Source organism: Eurosta solidaginis, chromosome 1 (genome assembly GCF_040869045.1).
Source record: "Eurosta solidaginis isolate ZX-2024a chromosome 1, ASM4086904v1, whole genome shotgun sequence".
Classification (NCBI taxonomy): Eukaryota; Metazoa; Arthropoda; class Insecta; order Diptera; family Tephritidae; genus Eurosta; species Eurosta solidaginis.
In genome coordinates, this window is record NC_090319.1 from 170,982,036 (window position 1) to 170,996,372 (window position 14,337).

Here is a 14,337-nt window from a genome sequence, read left to right on the forward strand (position 1 = left end):
AAATGTACTATATTTGGTTTTTGATGGTGAAAGCTTTTTGGAAAGGAAACCTATTGGCTCTGATTTGCCATTAAAATATTGCTGTATAACACCACCAATCGCTGTATTTGATTCATCAACATTCAAATAAAGCTTTGCATCTTTAATAAAATGATTCAATAATATCGTAATGCAAATTTTTCTTTGATACATTTAAAAACTTTAGTTGATGTGTCGTCCCAAATTAATGCTTTGTCCCGTTTCTTATTCGTCTTATTAATTAAATTATATATTGTATTTGTATAATCAGCTAGATTTGGAATATATCGATGATAATAGTTTATCATTCCAATAAAATTTTGAGCCTGTTTCAAAGATTTCGGCAGGTCAAAACTACGAATTGCTGCTACTTTTTCATCTGATGATCTAATACCAGAACCGGAAATGTTGTGCCCTAAAAAGTCTATATTACTAACTCCAAAGATACATTTGCTATGTTTAATGTTTAAACCCTATTCCGATAAACGTTCGAAAAGTATGCGCAGATCCCTTAAATATTCCTTTTCATCCCTACTTGCGATAAGCAAATCATCAATGGATGCAAATACAAAGTCTAGACCACTTAAAACTTCGTTTATAAATCCCAGAAAAGTTTGGGATGAATTTATCAACCCAAAGGGCATACGTAACAACTTAAACATACCGAAAGGTGTTGTTATTGCCGTTTTATATATGTCTTCTTGGGCCATTGGTATCTGATGATACGCTATTACTAAATATTTTGGAAAACACGTTTTTGTTGCGAAGATTCATATTTAAATCATGGATATGAGGCAAAGGATAACGATTGGGTACTGTTTCTACGTTCAGCCTACGAAAATCACCACAAGGACGCCAATCATTAACATCCTTCTTGGATACTAGATGAAGAGGAGATGCTACGGGTAAATTTGATGGCGTACAAATTCCAGATTTTAACAAAAAATCGAACTCGGCCTTTGCCACTTTTAATTTTAAAGGATCTAAGCGCCTGGGGTTAGATAAAGGAAGGCTTCCTTCAGTTACAAGCCTGTGTACCGTAGCATGCTTAACTGGCTTCATATAATCTGGTTCGGATATCAGAGGAGATGGAAATTCTTTCAATAACTTTGTATATTGGTTATCAACGGAAAAAAAATTGGGAAGAGGGACGTTGCATAACCGTGATATAGTATTTACAGAAAGACTTGTCAACGGTTCAACTAAACGTTTGTATTTAATATCAACAAGTAACCCATATTTACATAAAAAATCCGCACGTATGATTGGTTTAACTTAAATTTATATTTAAGAATTTTGTATCGTAAGTCGAAATTGTAGTACCGTTAGCCGCTGCTAAAATTATGTCAGATTTCTTACTATATGCAAATTTTGAAACCGAAAAGACGGAAATTTCTGCCCCACTATTAATAAGAAAATTTAATTTGTTATCTTTGCCAAATATAAACAAGCGACGAGTTGAAACTTCTAAGTTTCCGTTGTTCGTCGCTGCAACAACGGAAGACTTTAGTTTGTTGAACTATTTTTTGAAAAAGCACATGGCTGCTCACATCTCCTAGCCTTACTTCCGAATTTATAATGATACCTGCAGAGCCAATTAGGATCATCTCGGGATATTGATCGGTATCTAGATGGACTTCTAGATTTATTTCTATCTATAGACCGGGATCTGGAATAATTCTGACTCATCTGTTTTCTAATTTCACAAACTTCTGAGGATAATTTTTCAAAGTTTTTACAAATAACGTTATTGGTCTGAACCAAACTAGCTATGATTGCATTATCGCTTCTAGAATTTTTAAAACTGTTCACGGAAGCTATTTCATTCTTGTTAATAACTTCCCACACATCATCTGCTAACTGCATAAGTTCATTGATATCGCTGGAGTTTGAACTGGTTAAAATAATATCTAAATTTTTAGGAAGCTTTCTCATCCATAGTTTTTTCAGGACCTCTTGGCTGAAACTGGTACCAGAAAGAAGTACCAGAGACCGATAAAACTCAGAGGGTTTGTAATCTCGCATTTCTGAGTCATATAAAACTTTGTCTAATTTGGTATTTTCACTTAAAGAATGCCTTTCTATTAAAATTTGCTTTAAAGCGGAGAAGTTATTATTTTCAGGTGGGTTCTAAATAAAATCTAGAATAGTCATAATGACTTCCTGCGGAAGTGAAGTTATGACATACTCATATTTAGTAGTCTCCTGCGTAATATTTTTTCTGCTAAACTGCATCTCAGCATGGATGAACCATGCCTCAGGGTAGTTCATCCAAAATTGAGGAACCTTCACTGAGGTGGAGCGTATTTCACTATTCTGATTCGCATATGGATTTACAAGGTTATCTTGAAAAGTAGGACCTTGTAAATCGATAAGTGAATCATTTGTATTACGTGTTGGTGTAGATGTATGTGTGTTATGTGGTGGTGTGTGATATATAGTGCTAAATTTGCTACTCAAAAATCTCTGGAAGAAGCCTTTACAATTTATGAAACCATAATATATCAATTTAATGTAATATTTCTTATATTGAAATATTAATATCAGTTAATACTATATTGATTTATAAATACATATAAATAAAAATAAAAAAAATAAAAAATACATATACAATTATATTAAATAAATACTATACATACATACATACGTATATATAGAGATTCTTAATTTAAAAGATACAGCTCACCATTTAGATAGCTCCTTTAAATGACAGAAGAGTGTGCAGCTGATGATGATTTTTATGCTTCAACTTGTTTTGATTTGATGTTGGAGGAACGGTTACGCTCGTTTGCTACGCTGCTTCCGACTTCGTAAGTACACCAATTATATTCTTTTAAGTGCGTTGAGTATTGCCCAAATTTTCTGGCTGTTCAGTTTGAGATTCGTTTTCTGGAAAATACTCCTGTTGTTATTGTTGTTATTGACTGGTTGTTGCAATATTAGAATTCAGTTTATTGGATACACCACAGTTTATAGATCTAATGCCGATTTATTAATCGTATCAGCAATAATATTATTGTTATTCTCTTGTAAGTGTATTAGTAATGCCTGTTGTTGTAGTAGATCTGGACCTGTGCGAGTTGCAGATGATGATGACGCTTGTTCCTCTTGTTGCTGGTATGCGTAATAGTGCCGTTGTTTTTGTTCTAGTTTGATTGGTTCTAGTTCGATTGAACGTGGTGGTAGTGGTAGTAGTGCGTGTTGTTTTATAAGATAATAAATGCGCTACAATAAATTGTTCTTCACTTCTCTACAGCTCCTAATTTATTTTTTTATTTTTTTCGAGAAATCACAAAGTTCGACGTCGACTGACGTAGGGTCGCCAATTGTGGGTCTTGGTCACTTAATATAAATACACCAATATTGTTTATATTTTATAGAAAATTCACCAATGAAAATTGTTGATTGTTATAATTTCAAAATTGAAATATAAAAACTAACAAGAGCAATTCATTCAATTTCTTCAAAGCAGATTTATATAAAGAACGTCATGCTGAACATATACCCAGTAGATATTGCGGGAAAGGCGGCCGCGGCACGGTCGTTGGTCAGGCTTCGTGATATGGGATATAGACTTTCTGACCGCGGACACTCTATCCTTCTTACCAGTTTCGACTTTATCCCGGACAGAACGGACTACTGTATGCCGATAACTGCTTTCTATACAACCTTCACCCCAGTTATTCCATAGAGAGAGGATTGGGGAAGAGGAATTATCTGGGGCATGGGACCGGTTAACTTGTTCACGGATGGTTCAAAGCTGGATGGAAAGGTTGGCGGGGGGGGTCTTTTGTCAAGAGCTAAATTTAAGCCGCAAGTTTAAGTTGGCTGATCACTGCAGCGTATTCCAAGCGGAAATTGCTGCGATTAAGGATGCGGTGGATGGAATGCTATCCACTGCTACCACGGTTAGGGAATTTAACATCTACTCTGATAGCCAAGCGGCTATCAAGGCCTTGAGCTCAACTACAGTGCGATCGAGGGTGGTCTGGTCTGCCTGACCTCGCTTGCGATTGCATCGAATTATTTTACAATTAAGATTATCGCATTCATTGGGCTAAAGCCAATATAGTAAATTCATATATTATGTAATGTGAAGAAGTAGACATTGTCAAGCAAATTTTCGAAAAAGATAACATTTCATTTATAAATTTAGATGAAGCTTTAGAGTTTTCACAAATTAAAATAGCAACAAATGGCAAAATAATCATTTATATCATAAGTCTACCCACGGCAGAAAAGCAAACTTGTAAAACAGTAGACATTAGAGCAATAAAGAAAAATAATAAGATTAATAAAATAAATTTCGAATCAATACTTACCTGTGAAAGCAACCTTTATGGCATACAAAAAAATGTAAACAATACAACTCAATTCAAATATGTTCAAAAAATAATTTGTTAGATTTAAGTAAGGACTACTGTATAAGTAATCTCCTAAACAGCCGCTTGCCGAACCGCACAGTGACCAACAGTCAACACATACCGGAATTCGAAGCGCTCTCACCAGACATCCTATTTTTGAACTACTTTAAAGGAGAAATTTTAATAAACGAAGAAACTGCATCCCTTAAAGGCACATTTATAATATACTAAAACAACGCTACAATAATAATCAACGGCAAAAAATTTTCCAATGCGGAAAAACGCCAGCCATTTTCAGAATCAAATAGAACCGAAGAAATATTGTCCCTACAAGATAAACATAAATAACTCGAAACTAATAGATTACACAAAATCTGCAAATCATTTCAACCATGCTACTAATATCAGTATCGCAGTGGTAGCAATAATCATTATTATATCCATTACAAGGTCAAGATTACCCCTCAAAAAGGTCAACCAGCAGCAGCCCTTCGAAATGACAGAAGCTGCATTAGAGGGGCTAGATCAAATATTTCATAAACCCAGCACCTCAAACGCGGACGTTTGAATTTCAGAGGGGGGGGGGGGGCGGGAGCTGTTAGCACGGCACATGCCAAATAGTAAAGCAAAAAGACACCTGTTGCACAAGCTGGAAAAACAAATTCCATAACGAAACATAACACCACGAAAATAAGTAGGAATGCAGCAAGCGGTGGGAAATGCATCGTCAGCGAATTCAACCAAGTCATAACATCACGAAAATAAGTAGGAATGCAGCAGGCGATGGGAAACGCATCGTCAGCGAGTTCACAAAGCGGCAACAGCAGCGCAGTCGGTAGAGCAGCGACCAAATAAGTTAGCTGCAAGAAAAGAATATTTGTAAAAGTTAGTTCTAGTTTTGACATTGATGAATAAAGGAGACATAGCTCCCAATAAAAATCATTTTTTTTTTCAACTAAATAACTTTTAGTAATTTAACTTACATACCCCAAAACTCATCTGCAACGTCAACAGAGCTAACCGCGCACATCTAAAGTTTTATAAAAATTGTGTGCAGCTCGATGTGTTTTTGGACTAGAAAGCAAAATACCCTTCTAACCTAAATTCTTGTTCACTTGTTTAGCCTTAATCAAATTTAGTCACATTTTCTTTAAGAACAGATAAATGTATTTTTAATTCATATGTTAGATTTTTATACCGCATGTTTTGACAGAGTTATTGTACTTGTAATACTACTACTTTTCAATATTAAATTTATTAAAAACCTTGAATACAAAAAGATATATATTTTTTCATGGCATATCATGTCAGTAATTTTTTGGCAATACATAAGCTTGTGTTTGTTTCAAAGTTTAATAACAAAAACGGCTGGCGGATACGCTTTATTGCCTATCGGACAATTATCAGAAGCCAGTGAAGCAAGGAACAAACATTTTCGCCTTTATCGTTCTAGTTTTGCAAGAATATATTCAAAAACTTCTTGCAAATTCGATGTAATGAATAGATTGCTTTTAACTTCGGATCCTTTTTTGACCGAAAAGAGGCCCCGAATAAAGAAAACATCAATGCCATTGTCAAAAGAGAGTCAAGGAATGCTGCTTTCCGCTGAACATTTTTTCATAGATTTTGAAATGTTGCTTTTGATATTGATATTAATGATGAATAACTAAACCATGAATTTACTGTGAAATATTTCCTTTTCTTTCTTTTTTCGAGATCGTAGTGGATATACTCAGATATATTTAGAATAAAGTGAGGTGAGAATCCTACTTAAAAATGTATTTATTGGAAAACGGGAGTGAAATACCATTCCTTTGATACCTTATTGGCATATCAATTGTAATTTTTTTTAATTTAAAAAAGGTGGTAGCCTTGTGAAAACATCCTCAGTGGCAACGCCTAGGTGAAAAGTCTTAAAATGTAATACTATATCGATGTACCATATTTGATTCAAATCGGTTAAGCTTGCTCCGAGATGGTAGTGTACATACAAAGAAATATAAAAAATAATGTGAGGTGGCAACCATAAGTGGCAACCCTAATTAAAATTTCAATAGAAATGAGGAGTAAAGTACCTTTGTAATGTAATGCCAAAAAAACGACAACGGGGCCATCCGAAACCGCCGGCCCGATCCATAATAATTCTGCGCGGAACACCGTGAATTTATTGTCAAATATTTCCTTTCATAACAGTGAAGTGAAAAACCCACTTTTTGAACAGAAATAACTGCTGCTTTAATTTTGCCCAGCTAGATTTAGGAAATACCCCACCGTGGGTCGGTTGAATGTTTGTCCGTATTTTCAATACAAATCTTGCAATCGATTTTTAAGTAACTTCTCGTTGAGCTACAAACGTGAAACTTCACATATAGGTTAAGACACCGAGACAATGCAACAAAAAGGAAAGGAATTCCGTAAGGCGGGCACGGATCGAAATAATTAGATAAAAATTTGGAAACTTGGAATTTTGAGATCGATTTTTAAGTAACTTCTCATTGAGCTACAGACGTGAAACTTCTCACATAGGCTAACACACCGAGACAATTCAACAAAAGGTAAAAAAAAAAAATCCGTTAGATGGCGCACGAATCGAAATAATTAGATGAGCACTTAAACCAGCTTTTAGGTAACTTCTCGATGAACTAGAGATTTGAAATTTCACATTTAATTCAGAGGCCGATGGCAGTATAAAACACATAACAAAAAGTTTCGAACCATTGAGCTGCAAACGTGAAACTCCACAGATAAGAAAAAAAAAAATGCCGTTAGGTGGCGCACAGATCGAAATAAATAATAATTCGGAATTTTGAGATCGATATTTAAGTAACTTCTCATTGAGCCACAAACGTGAAACTTCACAGATAGGTTAAGACGCCGAGACAATGCAAAAAAATAGAAAAATTTCGGTTAGGTGCTGCAATTAAATTTAAATTTCAAACTGAATTCAGAGGCCGATGACAGTATAAGACATATTGGGCTAAAGGCACACGGATTGAGATATTTAGAAAAACCGTACGGAACGGATGGATTCTTACGATCGATTATTAGAGGGTGTACAGTGGATAACGCAGTGGTGAATCTGGGATCTGCCTTTTTTCGGGGTGGTAAAATACAAGCTCAAGCTTCGAAATGCATTCGTAGGGTGTAATTTCAAGCATGAGCTTTTACGTATGTTTAAACTAATGCAAGTATAAGTATTTGTTGAAAGCAATAATAGATAAGTTTGCCAATGTCGGTTTTCACCCGACCTTCCTATCATTAATTAAATCCTATCTTTCTCTTCGCAAGTGTGTAGCCGTTGTTGATGATTGTGCGTCCGATCCCTTCATTACCTCCTCAGGCGTTCCTCAGGGCAGTATCCAAGGTCCCCTCCTTTTTGTTATTTTTATTAATGATATATCTTCCTGTTTTTTATCCTATGATGCGGGATGTCGGTGACCAAGAACTGCCAACCCCCTAATCCAGGGGGTTATGCGGACCGTGCCTATTGGACGATTTGCAGCCAGGGGATAAATTCGGGTGTATTCGAACGGAGCCTTCCCGATACCGGGCCACCTCGGGAAGTATTAATGGCCTTACCGCAGTAAGGGGCGCTGCTGTGGCGGACGGTTCTTTCCCCGTATATAATACTGGACCGCTGAGCCCGCCTTGTCGGGCAGGTGGTCGCATGACCAAGATGAACGACTCATTATCTGATTGTAATAAGGACGATATAAAGAGGAGGACTTAGTCGCAATCCAAGGACGACAAATACGAATTAAGCGATGCGTCGGACTCGGGGAGCGAGAGTAGTGCTGATTCAATGAACTCCATATTGGAGAAGCACACAAATGAAAACGGAGTAGAAGAGTGGAAAAGGGTAGGGAGCAGATTAAATAAAAGAGCTCTCTCGCAGTACCGTGCAGCACTAAGAATTGTACAATGCTTGGGAGCAGTGGTCGACCCAACAGAAGTAGAGATCGAGCGCTTGGAATGGGCCCATGAAGCGGTAGAAGTAGGTCGAAGGCAGTTCAAAAGGTTTGCTGCGAGAAACCCTCGGTTCTGCAACCGGTACGAGGAGGAAGAAGCGTCTAATGGCAGAATGAAGAGGCAACGTTCGGCGGAAGGCGACAAGACTGCTTTCAAGAGGCAGAAAGGACCCAGTCCTAGAGCCGCGAGGCAGGGCAGTCGCACAGACAAGACAAGTAGGCACAAAGCTCCAATAGAGAGGTAGCAACTACCTCTAAAGCTGTGAGTCAGAGGGAAGTTCCAATTAAGGAAGTAGGAGATAAGCCAAAGGAAGATAACGCTAAGACTCTGGCTTTATCAGAGGCGCTAAAGGGAGTTAACGCTAAGACTCCGGCTTTTTCGGAGGTGCCAAAGGGAGATAACACTAAGACTCCTGCTTTTCCCGAGAAAATGAGTGATGTGGCAAAGCAGTCACTGACTGTGGCGCTGGTTGATCGTAGCAGTCCTTTCGGACAAATGACTACTGAAAGGTGGAGATCTGTGTAAAGGGAGCTTATTAGCTTAGTGCTTAAGATGATGCGGGAACAACCAAGTAAGCCCCTTCCAACCTTTGATTCGGGGGGATGGTATAATGGTGCGAAGATGATAGCGTGCGACAACATCGCGAGCTTGCGGTGGCTGGAGGATGTGGTTCCAAACCTCCAAAGGCAAGGCACGAACGCGCGGTTTGGGGTGGTGGATAAATCGCAATCCCCACGGTACCAAAAGTTAAGGTATGGATACCATGCGTGATGAATTCGGAGGATACACTGCGACTTCTGCAGAATCAGAATCCGAATATACCGACACAGGATTGGAAGGTACTTACTGTATCTCGGGTTACCGAGGATGGCCAGTTCTACATCTTCCAAATAAACAAGCAGGCGGAGGATATTTTGTACACGCAGCTTGGCAAAATGTCCTTTGGCACTGGCAAAATTTACATGCGACTCAGGAAAAGAAGTCCCGAGGATAAAAACCCTAACACGCTAGAGGTGGGCGAAGTCGAAAAGTACCTCAAAAGCCTAAGGGGAAAAAGACAGGTGAAGGTCTCCGACGTCACCACGAACGTGCTAGAAGAGGACCAACCGCTAAATGGTGCTGTGACTCGCACAGAGGAACACCCGGCACAACAGTCACGAGAGGTTGAAGGGGGCCTCGAATACTCTAAACCAAAAGGGCAAGGGGAGGACGACGACGTCAAGACGAAGGTGCTGGAGGGGGACAAAGAGCCCAATGGTGCTGCGAGTCCTACAGATAAACCTCCAACACAGTAAAGTGGCGTCGAGCGAACTCCTCCTAACCCTTGAGGAGGGTTCGTTTGACGTGGCGCTGATCCAGGCTCTCATCGGAAGGAAAGGTTTCTGGACTTAGCGCGCGCGGGTTTGGCGTTTACTACGCGCAAACGGAAGGACGGGTGCGAGCTGTTGTAATGATAAGGAAACAGCTGCATTCATATATGCTGCCTAATTACACCACTGAGGATCTCGTTGCGGTAGCCGTTGAGCAAAATAATAAGCAGGCATTTATCCTGGCGTCCTGCTACATGGCCCATGCTGCGGAGGTTCCACCGATGGAGTGCAAAAGGCTAGTACAGGAGGAAGAGCGCAAAGGGCGGTTGGTCATAGACGCAGATGCAAATACGCACCACAATGCGTGGGGAGGAGCAGATACGAACAAGAGAGGCGAATCTCTGTTTTGTTACATCCTGCAAACCAATTTGCAGATAGCAAACAGGGGAAATGTCCCTACATACATTGGTCCAACATCCAGCAATGTTCTGGATATTACATTGAGCTCCGAGCGTATGATTGGATTGTTCTTGATATGATAGACCATCCTTCTCCGACCATGCGTATATCAGCTTCAGCATCCCCCCAGAGAGGGTAGAGAAGGGAGGAACCTTTAGAAACCCTAGGTCAACGTACTGGACTAAATTCCAGAAACATGTAGAAACAAAACTGGGACAACCCAAAGAGGTTGCTAATTTAGAGGAACTGGAGGAGTCGAATGAATTCCTAACAAGGACGCTTACGACTGCGTATAACAAAGCTTGCCCTCTAAGAAGATTCAGAGGAAAAGCAAAGCCGCCATGGTGGAGCAATGAGCTGAGTCTTCTAAGAAGACAGGTAAAAGAAATGTTTAAGTTCGCAAATACCGCGGAAAGCGAAGAGTGTCGGGACGAGTACAGGGATCTACTGATGATCTACAAGCGTGAAATTACCAGGGCGAAGAGAAGAAGAAATTTTAGAGTGTATGGATCAGTAAAATCAGTACTGCAACAGCGTATAAAGGCAAGCATTGCGTATGATTTAGCAATTGCATGATTTATATGATCATCAAACATAAATTTGGAGTCAAAAATTACTCCTAAATCTTGCAGTTGCAGGTGGTTTATTCTGCACCAACTGGCTACATTGTCCAGACCATTTTGAAAACTATGGGCTTCAGAAATACACGAAATTTTTGAAAAGATTTTCAGATCATCCGCATACAAAAGGAACTCAGAGGATTGGTGGGTAGGTAGGTTGAACTGGCTGGTCCATGAGGACCTCACATAAACTGATTGAGTACGTAGTGTTACCAGAAGTTTGTTTTAACGATCAAACTGAAAAACCCTATCAAAAACCAGGACCTATGTTATAAAATAACTCCGTCCTCTTGGCAAATACTAGAAGCTTCCTAGGACTTAAGACACTTGCTGCTTCTAGATCTGACAGCTGTATCACTCCTAATAGCTGGAGTCTTAGCCTGGCAAGTGCATGGCACGAGCACAGAACGTGCTGATCGTTTCCTCCTCCAACCCGCACTTCCTACATCTGCTATCACTGACCAAGCCTAATTTAAAGGCATGTGACGCCAGAAAGCAGTGTCCAGTCAGAATACCCGTCATGAGTCTACAGTCCCCTCTTTTTAATGATAGGAGCAAATGTGTTAGTCTAAGGTTGTAAGACCTGCACATAATTTTCGAAACTTTACAGCCCCGCGCTTGAACCCACGCCTTTCCCGCTTGGTCGATCATGTGCACCTCTCGCCTTCGCTTAATCTCGCCCAATCTAATTGGGACATCTACGGAACAAGCTTCAAGGGATGCGCCCTGTTTAGCTAGTTCGCTTTTTCATTCCCATCTATTCCCATATGCCCTGGGACCCAATATAGGTGTATGCTTCTCCCTGTCCCGATTCTCTCCAGAGACTGCTTACACCCTAACACGCATTTAGATGATGTGCTATGCGAGATTATTGCCTTAATTGCTGCTTGACTGTCAATATAAAAGTTAACACGGTTGCAGCTTAAGCTATTCTCTTCGAGGGTTTCCACTGCTTTGGTTACGGCTAATATTTCCGCTTGGAAAACGCTACTGTAATCCGGCAGCCTGTGTGATCTGCTTATTTCCGGATCAGCGTAGTATACCGCAGACCCTACTCCTTTCACTACTTTGGAACCATCGGTGTACACATGTATGGCCTCGTACATCATTTGCTCGACCTTGCGCCAACCGTCCACCTATATTGTGGCCTTAAGATCTTCCTCGAAGCGCAGATAGGGAATCATGTAGTCTGTTCGTCTTGTGATTGATGACGATATACTACTGTGACCATATGGTCGGCGCTCAAGCTGCCCCGAAGCACCGAGCCTGGTTGCGGTCGGTAACGCTTTGTTCTTTGCTACCAGGTCTACAGGTGGGATGTGCAGAATGGCATACAGTGCAGCCGTGGGGGTTGTTTTCAGGGCTCCCGTAATGCTAAGCATCGATAGTCTGCATACCCCCTCTAATTTTTTGAGGTATGTGGTTTTTTGTGTGGCTTTCCACCAAACAAGAACTCCATAGTATAGAATAGGGCTTACAATCGCTGTAAAAACCCAATGACCCCACGTACACCCCAGCATTCTTTTACATGCATAGAGTGCCGTTGAGGCCTTCTTGACCCTCTCCTCCACGTTGAGCTTCCATGACAGCTTACTGCCTAGGATGATGCCTAGATATTTTGTGCAAGGTTTCTCCTGTAAGGCCACCCCTCCTAACTTAGGCCTGGTCCAATTTGCGACCTTGTACCTCAGACCATATCCGTCTTCCCCGCATTGACTTTCAACACGACATTAGATGCCCAGGTATGAATATCCCGAAGCGCCCGATCCATCAAAGAACTAATCGTTGGAAGGCACTTTACACTTATGACAATTGCAACCTCATCTACGTAAGCCGTAAGTTTTACGGGTCCCTCGTCGAATTTCCTGAGCAGTTGGTTGATGACCAGCGTCCACAGCAGAGGTGATAGCACCCCTGCCTGCGGCGTGCCCCTGTTCCCCGATTTCGTGGCCTCGTACAATCCCCATTGTGATGTAATCTTTCTGCAATTTAACATGCAGCCGATCCATCTGATTAAGGCAGGATGTACTTTAATGTAATTAAGACCATCCATTATCGCATTTTTGCAATTTTGCAACATTATTGAAAGCCCCGGCAATGTCCAAGAAGACTCCTAGAGCATACCCCTCATATTCCAGGGATTTCTCTATGCTTATTACCACCCTATGCAATTCGGTGTCTAACGACTTGCCTTTAGTGTACGCATGCTGTGTTGTGGAGAGCAGCTTTTCATCCACGTTGGACTTTATGTACACATCTATCAGCCTCCCAAAGGTTTTGAGCAGAAATGATGTTAAGCTAATGGGTCTGTAGTCTTTGGGATACACGTGACCCATCTTCCCCGCCTTTGGTAGAAAAGCTACACGAGCAATTCTCCAAGAGTGCGGTACATAATTCAGTCTTATGCACCCATCGAATATTATTTTAAGCCATTCCACGACCGCCCTACTTGAGACTTGTAGCATGGCCGGGAATATACCATCTGGGCCCGGCGATTTAAACTTAGAAAACGTCTTCACTGCCCACTCGATCTTGGTATCGGCCACCAAGCCCGGCACTACTAGCTCCGTGATCGAAGTGTGAGTGATGTCTGCTGGCTCTTCTAAACCGTCTCCCGATGGGAAATGTGTATCGAGAAGCACCTCAACGGATTCCTCACTGTTACGTGACCATTCCCCGTTCTCTTTCTTTATTAGTCCCTGGACTATGTTTCCCTTTGCTAGGACTTTTTTCAACCGTGCTGTTTCGCTGGAGCACTCTATGTCCGTACAGAAACTTTTCCATGAGTTTCACGTTAGAATACACTGTGTTTATATGGAGACCATTTTACGATTGCCATATAGAGAGGCTAGAACGGGTACAAAAGACCTTCATTAAATTTGCTCTGCGCAGATTAAACTTTGAAGAGCCTATTCCGTCTTATAATGCTAGATGTATCCTTATTAACCTGAAGACGTTGGATAACAGAAGAATCTTGCTTTCGCTTGGCTTTGTGTTTGACATCATTCAAGGTATAGTAGACGCTCCGACTCTTTTACAACGAATTAACTTCTTGGTTCCACAGAGGAACCTAAGAAGTAATGATTTGTTTTTTATTGAAAGCATGAGGACTAACTATGCATATTATGCTCCTCTCATCAGAACCTTACGAGAGTTTAATTTGTTCTCGAATTCTTTGAATATAGATTTCTCAATTGCAAAATCTAAATTCAAATTACAATTAAATGAATTTTTAACTTAAACAATTATTTTGTAAATATATTTAATTCGTTGTGTAGTCTGTAAGAAACATTGTATTTCAAAGATTACTATATTTAAATAAATAAATAAATAAATAATTTTACGAGTAAGCAAGCCACATACACACTTGTAGCAATCCAAGCTTTGCATCTATGAACAATTTTCAAGTGGCTTACAAATTAATGTAGCTTTACGTATTCCTGTGATATGTGCTATATTTTATACATACAAGTATTGAATGCATTAATTAATGTGAATAAATAAATGTAAGTTTTTCAACTCTTTATAAAAAGCGCACTACTCTTTTCCACCTAGAACTAAAAAGTTGAAAAATAAAAGAAAAACAATTTTAAGTAT